The sequence below is a fragment of the Homalodisca vitripennis genome, chromosome 4 (genome assembly GCF_021130785.1).
Source record: "Homalodisca vitripennis isolate AUS2020 chromosome 4, UT_GWSS_2.1, whole genome shotgun sequence".
NCBI classification, from domain to species: Eukaryota; Metazoa; Arthropoda; class Insecta; order Hemiptera; family Cicadellidae; genus Homalodisca; species Homalodisca vitripennis.
This window is the reverse complement of record NC_060210.1, coordinates 77,245,398-77,265,034: the sequence shown is the minus strand read 5'-3', so window position 1 is coordinate 77,265,034 and position 19,637 is coordinate 77,245,398. Positions and strand designations below refer to the sequence as shown.

At 34.5% G+C, this 19,637-nt stretch overlaps 1 protein-coding gene across 4 annotated transcripts in view; it reads right to left on the bottom strand.

Annotated features, from left to right (window-relative positions):
• Nucleotides 1–19,637, bottom strand: part of LOC124359566 (FERM, ARHGEF and pleckstrin domain-containing protein 1-like) — a 171,631-nt gene that overhangs the window by 135,757 nt on the left and 16,237 nt on the right. The window contains exon 1 of one of the 4 annotated variants that reach the window (XM_046812426.1): nt 2,610–2,763. The exons of the other annotated variants lie outside the window; for them this stretch is intronic. The gene's annotated coding sequence lies outside the window, so the exon portion shown is untranslated. Of the gene's footprint in view, nt 1–2,609; nt 2,764–19,637 lie in introns of those variants that run through there. 4 annotated transcript variants of the gene reach the window in all.

Sequence of the window (19,637 nt, the reverse complement as noted above, 5' to 3'; positions counted from 1 at the left end):
AAACGTGTTATAAATTCCATACTTCTTCTCTGCCCCAACCCTCCTCAAATGTATTGTTACGTAGTATATCATGCGACACTGTTGTGCTAGTTAGATTTATAGTACCTGCGATCTGTGAATAATGCCTTCATCTTATCAAGGATACAGATCGGATTCTACTTCTTGGATTCAATTACTGTACCAGGCAACTTGAGTTTGAGTGTATAAAACATGAAATTGGAATTTTATAATGAAATTGTGATTTTGCTGGGAATCGTTCATTCACTGTACAATATAATTGACGGTGAACTTTTCTACACAGTGAAAAATTACATTATTTAAAAACTTACTTCTCACTGTTTTTACATAACCATTACGGCTAATTTTTATTGTGGCAGTCAAACAACACAAGTATACAAATGAGTATACAAGTATACAAATTTTCCTACATAAAATCAAACTTTCCATTTCAATTTAATTGCAAATTTTATTTGAAGATGACAATAAATCATAACCAACGAAGGCTGAGTTTTCGTAAAATTTAACGCAAACACGTAATCGCAAAGCTACAGACATTTAATATTGTTCCCGTGTCATTTGAGGCGGTGTAGGCACATTGCTGCTGACCCACCAGCGGTTTTGGTAAGGCTAGCTATGACAATACTGAGACATAAAATAAAACGTACGTATATTGGTTTACGATAACAGCTGGCCGTGTTTGTTTATCGCGACAGATGATAAGACGGATCAGTAAATTCTCATACTCCTAAAACTTCTAAAACGGTGTAGATGTGGTATGTAGGGGGGGGGGGTAGACGCTCCAGCCACCATCGGACCATTTTTGTGCGAATTTCTCTAGTGACCATAGCCACGTCATACCGGGAACAACCTGTGGTCAGCAGGAATGTGGCACCACCACTTCAAATATAATCGAGCTATTTTGGTGCGGACTGGTTTTTCTCAAAAAGCCACGCAGCCCGCTAATTGCCCGTAACAAGTGTCAGTACATACCCTAAGTTTAGTAGGCGGCAATCGAAATATGTAGCTCGTTAGTGGAATAAACTCGGCCACAAGAACCCAAATTCTAGATGTGAGAGGTCAGCTGATATTTTCGGATAGGTGACAGTTCTAATGTACGTAGTTTACCCTGACTACCTATACTTCGGAACTGTAAGATTAAACTTGGCGTAGCATCTAATCTCTGCCTTGAGAAAGTGATCAGTTTATTATAGATTGCTATATGCACAAATGATAATATAGGTTGCCACTTATGTAGCTACAATTAAAGAGTATATTGACAACTTAGCTTAACGGCTGCCCAATTTCAAGATAAACTAATCAGTAGATAGGCGTAAAGGACAAAATATAGATAGTGAATGGTGTAGTCATGATCAGGGACTTCGTACATTGAAATAACGGCTACTCACTGCACAGATGAAGCGAAAGTAGATAAATACGGATAGACGGCAATGTAGGCCTACTTTTCTGTGTCAAGGAATGTGAAAATTATCCCAGAACAGTAACTGTACTCCTCTCTCTCACATTTAAATTAACTCACTAAATCTTCTTGATAACAGAATTTAATAGATAATATACCGGTAACGTCAGTTAAAATTAGTTATTTTTTAATTGAAAATATTCTTCAATCTCTCTCGTGTCCTTACAAACTTAATAATATACTTTGAACTTTTATATGTGTGTATCAGTAATTTTATGTTTTAAAATAGTACTATGAAGAAAACTATAACTATTATTTTAAAACTCTTAAAATGCATAAGAACACTCATAGTAACAAGAAATTAGTGTGGCAATTCGGTGACTAAAATTAAGTTTTATTTGGAAACAAATCTTAGTAGGACCTCGAAATATTTCTGCTAATTTAAAAATTCAGTCGTTTAAAAAGGGTAGCTCCGCGCTAAACACAAACATGAACAGTGCCCTATCGTTTATTTATCTAAAACAATAATTATGTTGTACAAATTGTCTCGTAACTGCTCACACAGTCAAATTGGATTTTGTTCCTGACTCCAAATATCACAAACAGCCCAATCAGTTTCTGTAACTGTATACTTTTATTACGCGTCATCGTTACTTTTTGTGAACGCTATGATATACATTACATTTGTCAACTGATTGACTCCATGAGTTGAGGCTGAAGGTTGAATTAATGAAGAGCTCAATATTAATAGTAACAATTAACAATGTCCAGCATCAAACGTCTGACCTGGTAGTTAATGTATACGAGTAATTCATATAATACATAATAGGGCCTGTATGGCTGATCGTTACATGCGGTCGGTGTTTTACCCGGCAATACTCTAATCAACTTTAAAATTTGAATACGCAGTACAAAAAAGAAAGAAAAAACAATAAAGATACGTGTTATTATTTGAACATTGAATGTTTACTTTAAATGTGTAGCTGTCTTCTAATTAACTTTTTTTAATAGTGGCAACTGTAATAGTTTAAAATTTCTTATCCAAAGCGTCACGATCTTTCAAGGAACTTTATATTACATTGTTATAGACAATTTATTACAACAGTGACAAAAACTCCGATTTTAAAATTAATTTAAAATTAAATATAATATTTTATGTTAAGAAATAAACTTTTGTTTAATCGGAACTTACTTTAGCTAGATTGTAAGCAACCTGATTAACAATTATTCAGCCTGTTGATCCACTGCACAGAACAAAATTGCACACAACGAGAAGATTCCGTACCACCTAACGAACAACACACTACCGTAGCACGGCACGAGTCACACTACTACAACACATAACCCGACACTGCGACCGTCGCGCACCACCGGCGGACCACGCAACTACTCTCCCCCTAGGCGAGGTGGGGGCACGCACCGGTAGAGCACATCCAACTCACTGGCACTACCTGGCATTATACTTTCTTCTCATTTAAAAAAACACGAGAGCACATCCATCCAACACAGAACCTGACAGCGGTCAACGTGTTGCGTTTTACAGTAGGTACTGGTAGGGGTAGCTGAGTCTCATAACGGCAGCCTACCAGTAGTCGGTACCTCTCCTTGCTCCGTGGTGCGAACAAGTCATTGGGACCTTATTCAATGAGACCACATACACTGATAGAGGAGTCTAAGTTGGTCTAATGACGCAACCTGCCAATAGACGGGGATCTCTCCATTGCTTTATGCAACTAACTATAAAGTCTAAACCCGTGGTGCGAAAAAGTCAATGGGATCTTATTCAATGAGAGCACATACACTGATAGAGGTCATGTTGGTCTAATGACGCAACCAACCAATAGACGGGGATGCGAAAAAGCCAGTAAGATCCTATTCAATGAGAGCACATAAGTAATTGTATTAGTAGTCTAAGTTACGTCTAATCTCTTCCCGTAAGTCTCAGGTTCTTAAATCTCTCCCTGTAACAACTATACAGTCTGGGTCCGTTATAACACCAACGTTCTTGTAAGGCGTTCTCATTATTTCGAACATCTAATTTAGCAAATGCGTAACTTCTGGTGCAACTCGGCCTATAAATCATTAACTAAACTAAATAAAACATTAAATTTCATCAACGACTCAACGTTTTATTAACGATGACTAAGGTCATTGAATTGCCGTTTCCTATTCAACAAGTGAGTCTCATTAGATGATTAGCTATTACTGAATCAGCGACATGTGTGGTGACTTTAATTGCTCATTAACGGTTTGATAAACGACCACAAGACAAGGATCGCCCATTAGCAACGGCCATTAAGACAGCAATGGTCAAAATAATAAATATATTTATAAATGTACATATGCAACTAGTCATCTTCAGACAATAATCCGATAACCTACAATGGAACTGGCGTATTATTTTTGGAACGAATTATCTTCTATCCCTTGAGAAACAAAAAAAAATTAAATCGATTTTACTAAATATAAAGCGTGGTGCGTAATTTCATAAAAATACGAGCACTGCCTCGAAACTCATTTCATTGTTTCTTTTTTTTTATAAAATGAGTAACATAATTTAAATAAGCTTAAAGTAGTTTTTTATTTATTTTCACCCTCCTCTTCCTAACATTATAAAGTACAAAACTACTAAGTACTATTTTATCCATGCGGAATTGAAACATGTATGCATACATTTATACTTCATTATCAATCCATTAAACAAACTCAACACAATTTCCTCCAAGAAATGTAAAAAAACTACGTTAATAACGAAATAGTTAAGATAACCTCTTTCTTAAAAACTCGTAGATGAAATATTAGTTTTGCTATTTTTAGTTTGTATTATTATCAGAACAATGGTCTTACTTAATTTATTGGCTTGTTCTCAAGTTTAATTAAAACTAACAGTTCAAGGTCGTTTAGAACTAATTTGATGTTATATTTTTGGGTTTATAGATATGGATAGTTGGTTTTAGTACGTATTACAATTATTGTAATATAAATCAATGAGATCATATTTGCACCTCAGTTTCTTTCTTATTATATATATTATAAATTTATTTCTATATCTACTTCTGTTTATACATCTAAATCTACAACTGCATTCATCTGTATAGTAGTGGGAGGAGGGGGCATATTATTCACGCATAGAAGCAAAAATTTAGGATCCAAATGTCTAGTTAGCTAGATAGTCACTTTGTCTGTGGTCCCCTGCTGATTCAGCCACCATATATAGAGAAATAAGTTTAACACTAACGACTAAGGATCTGCCATATATTTAAATAATTTAAGGACTACATTTGACAACATGTTTAATCCTCAGCAAAATGCCTCCTGACTAATAAAATTCATGAATTTGGAGCTATACGGAATTCACATATATTACCTAAAATAAAGTGTACGAGGCAATAGAAGTAGAAGAAATTGTAGTTTATTGGCTCTACAGAATAGTCACAGTTTTACATACAGGTAAAATATTTCCATTTCTAGACTTGTAGGTGAGTAAGACAATATAAAAAGGATAAAAGCGCGCCACAGTCGGGCCATCGTGGGAGGCTCCGCACTTGCTCCTTAGTGCGGGGAGCGACTCTCAATCTACCGACGTTTACCATTTTTTTTATTTTTATGTACAGGGAGTGGAAGCGGAGTTTCACACCCAATTTCGAATTTCTAAGTTAACTTATTCGTAGATTATCTTGTATATGAATGGACACACACAAATACAGGAATGTGTTTTATAGAGGCTCCACACAAACAAGTGTACGTGTAGCCGCCTATACAAAATCTAGAAAATTACTTATATGCAAACCATTTTTCAAAAACAAAGAACACTTTCGGTAAACTGTGTCTGTAAAAGATAATACTAATACAGGGGAAATCAACTATACTTGTAGAACGATTCACATCGGTATCATTAACCGTGGAACTGGCGGCAATTGTGAACTTCTATACTGGCAAGTTATTTTTGGAGTCTGCAAGATATATTACAAAACTGCATATAAAATAGACTTTGCGTAGTTCCTCCATAATGTTACATACCGTTTTATTCTCAAAGAAAAGTTCTTTTATAATTGTATGTGTAGAATGAAAATTAAAAAAAGTATATTGTTGGACTAAAATGACAAGTTTAGTCCACAAAAAATGGTAAACTTTTTGCAAAATTCAAAATATCAATTATTATTATAATCGTTATTTATCGATTTACACTTTAAGAAAATAAGTTGGTCTACAGGAATTATTTTGATTTTAGAAAAATTTAAGTTTTGAAAACAAACTCCAAATTATAACATGTTAGCTACACTAATAAGGATTCCTCAATAGTACTTACTCATATTTATAAGAGTAAACAATAAGAGTCTAAAAAGCTCCAACACAACACAGCTACAAATGTAGGATCAGTTGCCAGTGTAGTCACCAGCGAAAATACAATATTTTTACTTTGATACGATATATATGACAAAGTATAAACTACAAAAAAGAAACATTGTTTAGTGTAGAATTTCGAGCAGTTTAGGTACCATAATGCCTCGAAGAGTGCTATAAGTTTCCTACAAACGGCAAAAACCCAAAGATTCATAAACGAGTCTTTTGACAAAATAAAAACTCGCCAAACTACGTTGTACACTAAAATCCGTATCTCAAACAACAAAGCAGCTGCAGTAGTGAGCAGATGATTAGATTGTAGTCGAGGGACGTAGAAAACAGTGGTACCAACAAAAAACTTCAGAAAAAATATTCAAATTCAATAACGAAACCAGAAAATGACGCACTATATGAAATGTTCGTCATGTATCCTGAAGCGTTGATTGATTGCGATTTTTTACCAAAGAGTTTACATTATTTATTGTTGTTGTTTATTGTGTGTGCCTCAAGTATCTTATATCAAATATATATATTCAGCATATCGTTCTAAATTGAATCATATATAAGTTATATCATAGGTTGTATTTGAATGGCATAAATACGCGTATGAATTAAGATCACTTGTTCAAGACTCGCTATAGGTCATTTGCTAACGGAGGAACACAAAGAACTCGCCACCAGTCTTTAGCCAGTTCTAGGATTCACCGTTCAAAATAAATAATAAAAACCGCTATATAACAGCAGTTTGCACTCTGTGAACACAGTCATTGATTGCGGAATTGGTAGCCCCACTACAGCTGTAAGTGCATGTGGTAAAAGTGCTTCAGTCAGAGAGGGTCCATCATCCTCCTAAGGTCAAGATTTTCATCTCAGCGTATAAGATATCAAACAAAACTTAGAAATGACAAATTATTGGCTGACCATTAGCGAAGACTATCACTCGTAGGGCAGGAACAATGTCATTTCTGTCTGTCTGTCCGCATGACATCTTGAAAAATAACTTACCCATGAATTTGTCATAAAGCTTTCTTTGCTCTTATATAGGCAACACTACAACGTAAGTTCGATGCTACTGCATGTCACTCTATGGGATTTGGTTGAGTCTTAGTGAATATTTTTACATTAGTCTCATGAGTAACCATAACGGCAACTACAAAATATGAGAAAAAATACATCTATAAACAAACCTTTTTTAACCCCATTTAAGAATCAGGGTCAGCTATGCCGGTTTCAAAGTGCACTGTTTTTTGTTATTATTACATTTTTTTTTGGACCTCCCCGGGATTCGAACCCGTGATCTTTCGGTTAGAGAGCCGAGACTATAACCACTAGTCTACTGAGGAGGACTGAACAAACCTGAGTTTGTTTGTAAATGTATGATACAAACATATGAGAATTTAATACATGACATATTAACAGATGTTTCTACCTACCTCAACACCTTTCGTTGAATTGGTGTGTGGACTTTTATTCACAGAATACAAAAGTAACTAATATATGTGGAAAGTCAATGTTAAAAGTCGGTGACAAGATATGATTTCAGTGTTATCTCGCGTTGTATTACCCTCCCTAGCTCAACGGATCTTATATTATTTGAACACTCCTATAAAACCTAATTCATAATAGAAATGTGAATGTATAATGTGGCAAGATATCTCGAGAAAGATTCCTTATACGCTTTAAATTTTGCATAAACCTTTCATGAATGTCTATATAAACAAGGGGTTTTATGATAGTACATGTCTAACCATGAAATTTAGCTGACTGTCATTGAAGCGTATCACTTAGTAGTCTGATACAATTTCAGAAATTTGTCTACGGAGAGAATGTAAACATTTCTTTTCTGTGTACTTTGTATAGCGGAGGCCACTCTGTTCCTATCTACTACTTTTTATTACGCGATATAAGTAGGTTTAGATTACGTTATCGTAAATGTATGTTCCCAGTCGTGGCAAAGTTAAAGATAATCTTTACGAGCGCTCACGTGATCTGAGCTTCAATTTGGACACAATCTCGAAGGATTTTTTTATATCTTTCACCACAACTGAGGGATGGCGCCATATAATTATACGTGGCCAGTGGCATATAACCGGTCAATAACCAGTGGCATTTCCGATCAGTACTTTTCCGACCTCGGAACACGTGCCAGATTGTCCAACCAGAAAGGTCCTGGCCATCAGTGTGAACTTCGCTCAGATCACTAGTAGATAGGGACAGAGTGGCCTTCTCGCCGACATCTCTTATTTTTGGGAGGCAGAAAACAAAATTCTTATGATTGCATGTAATTTTTCACAATACGTCAAATAACGTGTTATTTCTAACAATGTAAATAATAATCCACAAACCACAGTGTTCCTATTATTTCTCTACCAAGTCAAAATGTTATTGTTACAATAGAAATGGATTTCAAGCTTCTACTAAACATACCGGCATGGCAACTGGGGAATATTTCGTCTAAAATGCTGGCCCAAATGCAGACTTATAATACTTCATCGAGTAGGAACTTTGGCTTAGGTGATTGTCGTTGTTATTACTTACAAACCCAAGTAGTACATTATTGTACCTACATCCGCATTTATTCCATGAACGATATTTTCGGATGCGTTGTTTCTTAAGTAAAACAGTTGTAGAGAATTAAACGCAACAGTCCTGGAACTGCAAACATTTTTGGATTTTTAGCTTTTGTCTTTTAACAGTAGCCTAAACTTAAAATGAACACCATACGTTAAATTATAAATGAAAATTCACGGTTAAACTGTTAACTCTAATTGTACTGTGTTTAGATGATGAATTAATAATGATATAGTTATAACCTAATTGATTTATAACAATATTTCTTATATTTTCTTAAAGACTATGCTTTAAATTGGTAATTAATAGCGAAAATTATACCTTAACGCTAGTAGCTACAACGCTAAAAAGTTCAAAAATAAATTGTTAAATATAATACAAAATCATGGAGCCAAATGTGCAACGCTATAACGAACTGAAACGATTTATATTTCAGAAATTGAAGTCAAAGTGGCGATTAAGGGGCACGAAAACATGTGATTATTTCAATTTAAACAAACCACGAGCACACTCGGTTGGGCACGAGCTCTGGTTGTGCTCAATTTAAATACTTATCAATTAACTGGCAATGTAAATTAAACAACTTTTACTATGGAATATGTCAAATCAAATCAAATCAAATCAAATCTCTTTATTGTCGTAAGGCAGTTACATGCATTGACAACGTCAAAATTATCTACCAACAGGTTTTGTCAATCACAAACTGGTAGCAGTCAAACTTGGCATAAGTCCTAGTTTGGGTTACAAACTAATTGAAAATTCAAACATTTTAGCTATAATTATAAAATAGCCTAACAAAAAATTTAACATTTTTTTAGGTTTACGTTAAAAACAATATATGTAACAGACAACATATTAAAATTAAATAACAATAAAAAATAACAAGTTTCATTAAAAAATTTAGAGAAATTAACAAGTTTTATAAAAGTTTTATATAGATAACAAGATAACAAATAAAATTTTTAAATAAACAAATAGGCCTAGTTAAAAATATTTGACATTAAAATTTATTGTATAGGTTAATAAAAATACCCTACTGTACAAAATTAAAAATATATACTTTGACATGTAAAGAATTCGCTCAAAGAATAAAATGGGTTCTTCAACAACCACACTACTAACTTATTTTTAAAGATTTGAGTATTGTACATTTTAATGAGGTGACTTAACTTATTATAAACTTTCTTTGACAAAACAGTATGACTTTTCAAGGTTTTACTTAGCCTGCAGTGTACAAAGGATAAATTATTTTTATTTCTCGTGTTATGAGCATGAACATCCTCGTTAAACAACCAGTCAAAAGATTTGTTAATAGCATATACAACAAGATCGAAAATATAAAGATTTACAATAGTAGTAATTTTAAGTTCTTTAAAAATAGGTTTACAGTGGTCAAGCCGTTCAGCATTAGCAATGATTCTTATAGCTTTCTTTTGAAGAATTAAAATTTCACTTAACCGACCTGAATTTCCCCAGAATAACAGACCATACTTAATAACAGACTGGAAATAAGCAAAGTAAACCACTCTAAGATAGTCTAAGGTAACAAGTGACTTTAAACGCCTTAAAAAATAGATCACTCGAGATAACTTGGGTACAATGTGGTCTATATGACTACCCCAGGTAAGCTGATTATCTATGACAACACCCAAAAATTTTACATCATTTACAGTTATTAGATTACTGTCAGTTGGATCAAAATGCCTTAAGGTAAACACAATATTTTGAGTTTTATTTTGGTTAAGATAAAAGCCATTTGTTTCAAACCATACAGATGCATCAGCCATCACAGAATGGACAGTATTTTTAAGGTCGTTAATACTATTACTTATGCTAATAAAAGACGTGTCATCAGCGTACAAAAATGTTTTGGTCTTGACATTACAAGGTAGATCATTAATACTAATTAAGAAAAGAAGAGGGCCAAGAACTGAACCTTGGGGTACTCCAAACTCGAGTTCAATATCCTGTGACCACTCCCCATTGATACACACTCTCTGTCTGCGGCTATCAAGATAGGATTTGAGAAGGCTCAGAGCAGATCCATGTATACCATAGTATTCAAGCTTCAGTAATAGATCATTATGACATACTGTGTCGAAGGCCTTACTGAGGTCGCATAAAGTTGCCTGAGCAAAGAGCCTGTTCTCGAACACATGCAACACTTGACAAACCAATTCCTCTATGGCATCCATGGTCGCTCTCCCTTTACGGAAACCAAATTGAAATTTAGACAAAATAGTATGACCTTCAAAGAAACTACTTAACTGATCATGAATAATAATTTCAAACACTTTAGAGAAAATGGGAACAATTGAAACAGGACGAAAACTTTCCGGTTTATCTTTAGGACCCTTCTTAAACACCGGACAGACACGAGAGACTTTAAGTTCCTTGGGAAAATTTCCCTCTAGCAGACATTTGTTTATACAGATAGTCAAAGGACTAACAATGCTACTTATTATTTGTTTCATGATATTATTTGACATAAAATACAAATCTTGACTATCAGAGTTGTTTAGTGATTTAACTGCTCTTAATACATCCTGAGAAGTCACCACTCTCCATTCAAATTCAGTATTACAAACATTGTCACTTCTTACTAAATCTAAAACAGTCTTACTAGTAGGTGATATTTCTTTTTTTATATTCCTCACAGATTCAATGCAGAATTCATTGAAAACTGTAGGGGACACCTTGGCCACAACATTAGGCCTATTATGAAAAGAACATTCATTCTTTATTAGACTCCAGGCCGCTTTACATTTATTAGAACTCTGATCAATATACAAATTATTATACCTAAGTTTAGCCTCAGAAATTTTATGTTTGTAAAGCTTTTTCATCTCATCTAATTTACTTTTAAGACTAGGACTATTGGTCAAACGATACAAGTAATGGATATCAATTAATTTGTTTTTTATAGCCTGCAACTCAGGTGTGTACCACTTTCTACTTTTACTAGGCTTGACATTTTTACCACCTGCTGACTTTAACAAAACTAAATCCAAGATAACCTTAGTTACAGATGTAAAGAAAGTAGTAAACATTAAAGAACCATCTGAAATATGCTGCAACATAATATTCCAATCTACACTATTAAGCTTATCTACCAGTAACGGCACATTTCTTTTAGGAAACACAAACCTAGGATTTTTACAAGCCTCATGAGGGATATCATTTGTATTATCAAGGCTTCTGTTATTTTTTATTTTAACAACTAACCCATCGTGATCTGAGAAAACAAAGTTTTTTAAAATATGACAATCAGTAATCCTATCTGTATTGTTGGAAAAAATATTGTCCAAACAGGCACTTCCTCTAGTTGGTGTATTATTTAAACAGTAGCAATTATATTGTCTTAATAGATTAAAAAAGGTCATGACACTTTTACGGTTGGATTGATTTACATCAAAGTCAGCGTTTAAATCACCTCCAACCACAATTGTATAATCATCCCATTTAGAAAGTAACAATAACAGCCTATCTAATAAGTCTAAAAACTCACCGGGGTCTGTTCCAGGTGGATGATATAGGCTAACCACAATTAATTTGCAAACATCAAGTGCAATAACGGCCACTTCAAAGATAAGCTCTCTACATAAATCACTTACGTCTATAATTCTAAATTCAATATTTACACGTATAAAAATTGCTGACCCTCCACGGATATGGTTCTTCCTACAAAAAGCACTTGCCATCTGGTAACCACTAGGCACGTGCAATGCCAGTTCATCCAAGTTGAGCCAGTGCTCGGAAATACAAATTAAGACAAAAGATGACTTACCAGACAAGTCTTTTAGAAAGTCCTCGAACACAAGTGTTTTGTTCCTCAGTCCCTGGATATTGAGAAACAAACATTCAAAACCAAATGAAACAGTGCATTCATCGGTGAGGGTAGTTGTAGAGAAATTAACTATCCTCTCCTCTGGCCTAAAAAATGATCAGGCCTATTGTATCTTCGTGGTGGAATATACTTTTTCACAAGAACACCTTCGTCCCAAAACTCAGGATCCAAAACAGTCTCAAAAACCTCTTCGCAGACACCAATCTTGAAGGACTTGTATGTGTCATACTTCGGTTTAACCTCTTCACAGACGACGTTGGTGATGTTATAACTAGACAGATAGGATTCAATTTCAGATTTGGTAACTCCTATATCAAGTAATATGTAAACCACAGGCTCTCATTACTTAAACTAAAACTACGAATTCCACCTTGTCGCGACAATCTATCCAAAGAGAAACAGCTGTTGAACGGTGATTTGATAATAACCTAAGTTACGGTTTGTTGGGAAATCCCACTATCTTGCTACTTTGTACTGTTACTGTAATAAGAAAGCCCATCGTAAATTTCAAGTAATAAATGTCTCATCATTTTCATCCATAAAATAAAGACCACAGAGCAGCGCATACGGGACACCTAATACATAACATTTTATTACTACTTCAGTTTAAACGTAATTTTAATTTAATATTCGTGTGCAAATAGGTGACAAAATATTAATTTATAACTGATCTAATGTGTGGTCGCTATGAATTACAAAAGTATTTGATCACAAAATGAATTGATACTTTACAATAAAAAGTTAATACAAACTATTTCTAAAAGATTGGGGGAGGATATTTGTAGCAAATCTTTTATGAACGTTTGAAAGCAGGTCGGGGCATGATCGTGTCGAGAGGAGAGGAGAGTGGGTTAGATTGAATGGGCGGGGCGGAGTGGATCAATAGTGTGAATGGAGTACCGTGGAGTACAATACTCGCGCCATTATTGTTTATGGCCTCATTATGCCATCAACACTGTTCCTACCCTGCCATTCACCTTGTTAATCACTTACTGCTCAAGCCTGCACAGCCGATACTGAAAATTACATTCACTTATAGCAAATACAAAAAATAAAGAGGAGACATTCCAGTTAATTTTTAATCATCAGCGTAGACCGCAATTTTACAATTATCCGTAAATTTCTATGTCATCTTTATACTCTATTATGTTTGTGTATACTCGTATTATTGCGTCCACATTATAGGCCAGTTGAACGAAACCGAGTTTATGTTCGTCTAGAAATGTCGTACTTACGCAAGCACTACGGCAAGGTCACCAAGTACAAAATAAGGGACTTTTCTTTACAAAGACGACAATTTAATTTGCAGGGGCTGGAGTTTGTTGTAGGAGACTCCGGTGAATTGTAATCGATTAGTCGTTAATTGCATATAATTGAAATCACCTCTTCTGCACCGATTGAGAATAACTAATTGAGAACTAACTATATTAGCCTGTACCGTAAGCTAAAATATGGTATTAGTTTTTCTTTTTTTCTTGGAGGTGTAGTATACCCTAAAATTCTTTCAAAGATGACAGTTCCCCTAAGTATAATATTGCCAACAGATTTAAAAATAAATAAAATCACTCCTTTGTGTAGAAGTAGCATAAACCTAATACCACACAATATTAGCATACAGACCAATATCCAGTTCTATGATTTTCTCTAAAGTATTTGAAAACAAAGTCACAGTTGGGTTGATACTTATGACAATATGTAAAAGAGAACCAATGTTCTGATCCCCTTTAAATATGGGAAAGCCATAATTAGAAAGGCCAAATTGTAAAACCTCATCTGGCTTACGATAACCTTTGATTTAGTTGACTATCATTTCTTCCTAGAACAATTTGAAAAATATGGCGTCCGTGGGCTGAACGGGTTCTAGTCTTCTTACTGGTAGAGTTAGCCTAAATGCATTCAAATAAAACATTATGAAAACACATAATTTCGTACTTTAAAGCTGTAAAGATTTTTTATTATCTTATGGCTTTGTGCTGACAAATTTGTTATAACTTTTATATATTAATGATCTTCTGAATTATCTCATAAATATTCAATTATGGTACCACTATTTGTTGACGACACATGCCTACTTTGTCTAAACAATTGCCATGATACTCTCTTCCAGAATTATATTACAGCGTCATACAACATTTCTAATTGTATCCACTAATCTTCATTAAATCCACATCCACATTATTGAAATCCATACTTAAAGAATTTTAAATATATTTCCACTATTATATCTAAATGACCACTGGCTTGCTTATCTCAAACTAAACTTCACGAAGTTCATTTTGATTCCAATTAGTAAAATTTGCTGAAACGAGACTTTCACGTGAACAAACTTGTTAAGTAGCTAACATCCGCTGCTTTTGTCCTCAGGTGCCTCTCCTCCATTTTTTTTATTTAAATATATTCTCAAACTGGGACATTGGCTCATTTGAATCGAGGCTCCGGTATGGTTTAGAATTCTGTAGCAATTATAGTACCTTATCATTTAATAGAATTGTCTGACAATAACCTGGGGTCGGGTAGTAGGACGGATGTATAGGATATTTTCGATTAGTTAGAATCCTCAAATTGGTTAGCCTTCATTTGATTATATGGGGATAGTCGTTTTAAGAAATTAAGAAAGTGTTTCTGTTCTTGTTCATGATTACTACACGAGATAAAAAAGACTGTTGTGGACAGATTTAAACGAACTTTTTAAACTCAAGTATTTTACTTTGGATAACAATAAAATTGTGCAATAGACTCCCACAAAGTATAAAATGTACTAACAATAAGAATAAATAAAAACTATTTAAGAAACCACTTAGTAAAAAAAGGCTTTTTATAGTCTTCAGGGGGTCTTTGATACGCCTAAGTAAAACCGAGTGATGGGTCTAACATTCTTTGAATAGTTTTGTATGAGATATTACTACAGCACGTATGTATTCTATACTTGCACACAATAAGTGAATAGCGTGTATTTAATTGCAGATATTTGAGGGTACAATTCAAAAGTATATTTATTTAATGATATTTTCAGCATTTTAAAAGCATTACCTATGTGAATAAAAATATTTAACGAAATAACACCTATGAACTTTGGTACGTTTCTTCAATTAAATTGAGAATAGAACTGTTATTTATACTTCAAAATATAATTAGAACACATTAGAAATTCTACTTACAATAGCCTACTGTAGTAATACGTATATTTACAATAACGTTTTTAAGCACAAGCATTCTCTTCGTTTAAACCAAGTTGATAACTACTCGCATTAAACTGACGCTGGCGCAATCAGCTAATTTCTACACGTAACTTGCAAGCCGCATTCAAACTAACTAGAGAAATATTGAAACGGGTGGTCCATTAAAATTACTTTTATGCTGCAATGGCTCAGTATAGGTTGAAGGATTCATTGTGGTGGTAAACAATGCTTTGATCACATTAGTAAACCTGGAACGACACCTTGGTGTTAATGATTCTTTGTCGAATACGATTGTGGCGAGGAAAGTTTTAAGAAGATGGCTTCTATACTACGTCAAGTTGCATAATTTCAACGCCAGAAAGCACTGAAATGGTTTGGAAGTGTTGTGTAGGCAATCTTACGGGTTTAGTCTGTAAAAAAAATCTTGTTGCTTTTCTAATTTAAATACTTCTGTACGACAAATGTACTTATAAATTTCAATTTCAATTAAAATAAATCTTCGTTGCTTGGAACAATACTAAAATTGTATTGCCATCCTCAAAATTAGAGTTAGGCCTAGTAATATATATATATATATATATATGTGTGTGTGTGTGTGTGTTGTGTGTGTGTGTGTGTGTGTGTGTGTGTGTTGTGTGTGTGTGTGTGTGTGTGTGTGTGTGTGTTTTTAATTAGAACTAAAATGTAACATACACTTTTTAATATTTAGTGTACAAAAGCAAAATGTTATTTTGGTATTAATAAATTAAAACTATATAAAATTAAAGATTTGTAGTGTACAATTCCTATAAAATACGAATTGTCCAGAACACGATAGACAGTCTTCGGATCATATTTAACCTTGTTTCGTACACAATTGCAGCTTGGTGTATCTCCTAAAATTGGTCGGGTTAGATTAGCTTATTTTTATGAATCAGATACTTTGACAAATAACGTTTGGTATTGTTGTATTGTTGAGCGAAAAATCCAAAAGAACTTCATGAACAACCACTTTATAGAAAGTAACACTGGTGTAGACAATATCGCGATTTAGTATAGTTAACGTTTTTGAGAACTGTCTTGCTACGTGGTAATGCTTATGTGTATACTTCAGCGTACATTTTTATTGCTCCATTTGTGTCAAATAGAAATTATAACACTGCTATTAGAGATTTAAACAGGAAAACTTGTGCACCATTTCTGCAGCTAAAAGTGAAAGCCACGTTAGGAAATGTTAGTTTAACGTCAACTTTTTCAGGGACACCTGATTTTACAGTTTTGTTAAGTTCCGTCGTCTGCATGATTTCCAAACTCCGAATGTAACATACTTTAATGGAAGAAAGATTGTATACTCTGATATACCACCACGACTGGCAGCCGTAACCGTTAAATTATATGCCTGCCCTTGAGTCATCAACTGGATCGTGAATTGCAGGTACTAGTGATTTTATAGTATAAACATAAATGTAACATACTAACATAAATGGAACAAATATTTTAATTAAGAAGCTCAGCCATTATCTCTGACATGTAATTTAGTAAACCGCTATTTAAAACGTTTAGTTTTAAACACAGATTTAATTGAACAGGTTTTGTTCACTTACCGCGGCCGGCGCCTCCTTGTTCGAACGTGCAAACCGCCAAACTGCCGAGGGTGGTGCCACGATCTTCTACACTGCAAGAGGAAGCCGATATTAGGCGACTTCACGAAGATAAAAATCTCGACCTTCGAGAGCGCTGGATGTGAAAACATTTTGAATGGTGCTAACTTTGTAATTTTTTTTTAATTTAGCTGATTTTTAATAGGTACGCGCCGATATGTTCCTTAAGCAGCGTGCTGCGGTGATCGTACAACCCAGTCGTCTCCATAAGTATCCGTGACGAGCTATAAGCACTTTCATGATTGATTGTACAACAGTAATGAGTAGGCTACAGTTGTAGTCCTGCCCCAACCAAGGCCAAACTGTTAAGCGTGGGGAGTACCTACCGGTTATGTAATGCAGATCGTCACACGTTACTTGTGACCGTGTCGTTGGAGATGGATGGTGCCATGCGCCTGTCTTATTACAGTTGACCTCTACACCTAAACAGGGCCGAGCCTTGAACACCACTTTCAGCTCAATATGCAGGTGAAGGCTGTCCACCAAGGAGTAAATGCCATGTTGTTATTGTTTAAATACAACTCTCCTCCCGTCCTTAACCAACTCAATAACAATTTAATGGTACATTGGAGTAAAAAGAGCAATGCTAATAAATAACTTTATAATGTTTAGCTGATGCTTAAACACTAACTAATTCAGATCTTTCCGAGCAAATTTGTTTCATTTAGCTGTTTTTTTATATAACCAAAAATATATAAAAACCAATCATACGAACTAAGAAAAAAATTGCATATCCGGGGACACAATATGATGGTGTCCCATCATATGGACATATGTCATATGGTGACATTCATATGGTGACATATTCTTATGGTGACATCATATGAAGACACTCGTATTCATCTTTAAAAATAGTAATACGAATCTTATTTATCGTAAGATTTAATTTTTTCGATATTTCCTGATGAGTCGTCGGTTTCGAAGAGAAGAAACTTCTTATGTTTGAAAGAATACACTATAATATAGCACTCTAGTGCCTAGCACTCCATCCTTAACAGATAACTCAGATTAAACTACACAAGGTTTATCATGGCTGGAGTGAGATGAGAGAAAGTAGGACGAATCTGTGATAGAATAGCAACAATGCTGTTTCAGTAACACTTGTTGCACAACGTTAACAACACATAAGAGATACTATTGCACAAGTTCTGTTCATCTTTCCTTCTTTTAGTATACTTAGTTCCAAAGCATAATAGTACTAATATGGGATTTAAGTCTCTAAAACAGTGAAAAGGGAATATTTCTCTTTCTGCTAACTATAGCAAATAATTTATTTCCTAATTTTATTCATTTAATAATCTGTATTTTAATGTCAAACTGATACGATTGAAACTTTTTCTTTACCATGAGTAATTTTTACTTATTACAGAAAGTTTATTAAGACATAAATAATTTATTCAATCTGTTTTTTTAAGAACCCTCAAAATAGTTCCCAATTTATGTTTCTATTTTATTTGAAAACTATGGTTCTACCTAAAGTAAAATTGGTTTCAAAAAGTTTTATTACCAAGGTTCCCATGAAATTGGTGAGATAGCGTTGTGTCTAGACAAAGTAATTCTCTAAACCTCATCAAGGGACAGAATAGTCACAACACAAACCAAACCTAAATCTGGCTGGTCTAGTAAATCTTTTGTATTCCTAATTTTAACTCAAAGCTAATAAACTATGTTGCCCATAAAGCTGACCATGTTTCCTTATTCTTCACATGAAGCTGAAGAAAGTTACAATAGCTATCAGGGCCAATATACTTTAGCTCCCAGCCATGAAGTTGATGAGGTAGGGTTAAGCGAAAAATTGGCCATGTTTCCTCATTTCCCACATGAAGCTGAAGTTACAATAGGTATCATGGCCAATATATTTTAGCCCTCAGCCATGAAGTTGATGAGCAAGGGTAGCGAGAAAAGCTTGGCCAGCTTTGGAGGGGTTTTGTGTCACAACACAAACCAAACCTAAATCTGGCTGGTCTAGTAAATCTTTTGTATTCCTAATTTTAACTCAAAGCTAATAAACTATGTTGCCCATAAAGCTGACCATGTTTCCTCATTCCACACATCCAGCTGAAGTAAGTTACAATAGCTATCAAGGCCAATATATTTTAGGCCCCAACCATGAAGTTGATGAGCTGAGGGTTGATAAGCTGGGGTAGCGCGAAAAGCTGGCCATGTTTCCTCATTCCACACATGCAGCTGAAGTAAGTTACAATAGCTATCAAGGCCAATATATTTTAGGCCCCAACCATGAAGTTGATGAGCTGAGGGTTGATGAGCTGCGGTTACGCGAAAAGCTGACCATGTTTACTCATTTCACACATAAAGCTGGTAAGCTATGGTTAATAGAAAGGCCAACCCTGTTTCGTGATTCTACGCATGACCAGGCAAGTGAATTTGTTGGTTATACATGTAGATTTTGGTTCCATAATAATCATAAACCATTCATACGCTGTATTTATTTTCCCCTGCAATTTTGGAAGATATGTCATTTAAAGATGAGACTTGTGTAGACACGCATGCCTTTTAAACTTCTCGATATTACTGTTATTTAAAGTGTCCAAAAACTGTTGAGGCATATTTTTGGATATTTTTCAGTAGGCTTTTGTCTATAATCCCCCTCTTGCTTTTGTCCCTTCCTCTTGCACTAT